This window comes from Propithecus coquereli, unplaced genomic scaffold (genome assembly GCF_000956105.1).
Source record: "Propithecus coquereli isolate 6110/MARCELLA unplaced genomic scaffold, Pcoq_1.0 Scaffold700, whole genome shotgun sequence".
NCBI lineage: Eukaryota > Metazoa > Chordata > Mammalia > Primates > Indriidae > Propithecus > Propithecus coquereli.
The window spans coordinates 429,412-431,109 of record NW_012153064.1 but is presented as its reverse complement, the minus strand read 5'-3'; positions in this window follow the sequence as shown (position 1 = coordinate 431,109).

Below are 1,698 nucleotides of genomic sequence, written 5' to 3'. Positions count from 1 at the left end.
AATTGTTCATTTGTTTTCTTCTTATCTTTTCATGTCTGATGGTTTTTCTTACCAATTTTGTAACTACTTTATACATTAACATTATGTCATATGAGCATTATGATTTTTTTCTTAATTTGCTCTTTAAAAACAACTTTGTGATGTTTGGGGAAATAGGTTTGTAATTAATACAAACTCAAATAGATTTATGTTTTTCTTTATGTTTTCTTCTACTGATATTTTTGCCAATATTAGCTTAGTTTTATTGATACCTATTCCTTTATCAATAGCTTTACTTTTTACAACAAAATAACACAGTTTCATTGCACTGAAAATTAGAAAACACAGAAAGGTATTAAGGAGAAATTGATCATGCACATTTGCAATACTCAACTAATCATTGTTAATATGTTTCTACATAGATTTTAAGAAAGATTTCAAGATAGATAGATAATAGGTAGATAATAGGTATGTTGTTTAGAAGTCTGTTTTGATTAGATTTATATATAAACTGGATAGATGGGTTATCTGTGGATAGCAGGTTTAGAGATAATTTTTATTTCCTTTTAGTCTTTTGTAATTTTCTATGCAATAATTTATGTAATCAGAAATATAAAATTAAATAAAAGATGAGATATGTGAAAAAAATCTGTTTGCTTCACTTTCTGTGAGAAACAGGAAAGAATCGTCCCCAGTGTTTGCAAGAACTGTGTAAGTACTAACTCCGGTGTCTGCTGCCTTTGTAGGTCTGATTATATACTTCGTTGTTTGCACTGATTTTGATTATGTTGGCTTGGTCCTCATGTATTTTGTGATTCTATTTTGAACTCCATTTCATTAGAATTTTATCTGTGGGAGTTCTTTGAGATCGAGTTTACAGTGTACTCTGTCAGAAAGGATTTGAATTTGTTTGCAAAGGCTGACTGGGGTCACTACCAGTCTTAAACTTCTTTAAGCTAAAACTTTCAGTTTGTAATTTCTTAGGCTATACAGAGTACAAATTCCGGTCCCAAATATATATGCATGCAAGGCATTAGAAATTCTCAGAATGACAAGTCTTTACATTCCTCTTTCAATTCAGTGTTATGGTTGAGAGGTAAGCACTTCTACTTTTAATCTTTTGCTGGACATATATTATTTTCTCATTTTTCCCATTAAGGTATTGCCTTTCAGGGGTCTGGGTTTATTGATAGTATCAAATCTTACCTCCAGCTTTGGAGAGGCCCAAGCCAGGTATCTTATCCTACGTGCCCATGGTCCCTTAAAACTTAAGCACTGGTTTACAAATGGATGAAGACATACAATAGAATACTATTCAGGGCAGGACGGTGGCTTGAGCCTGTAATTCTAGCACTCTGGGAGGCTGAGGCTGGAGGATCGCTTGAGTGCAGGAGTTCAAGACCAGCCTGAGCAAAAGCGAGACCCTATTTCTACCAAAAATAGAAAAAAATGGCCAGGCATGGTGGTGCACACCTATAGTCCCAGCTACTCAGGAGGCTGAGGCAGGAGGATTGCCTGAGCCCAGGATTTTGAGGTTGCTGCGAGCTATGATCATAGAACTCTCTACCCAGCATGAGGGAGTAAGAATCTATCTCAAAAAAAAAAAGTACTATCCAGCCATAACAATTAAAAAAATGAAATCCTGTCATTTGCAGAAACATGGATGGAACTGGAGGACATTATGTTAAGTGAAATGAGCCAGGAACAGCAAGTTAAACA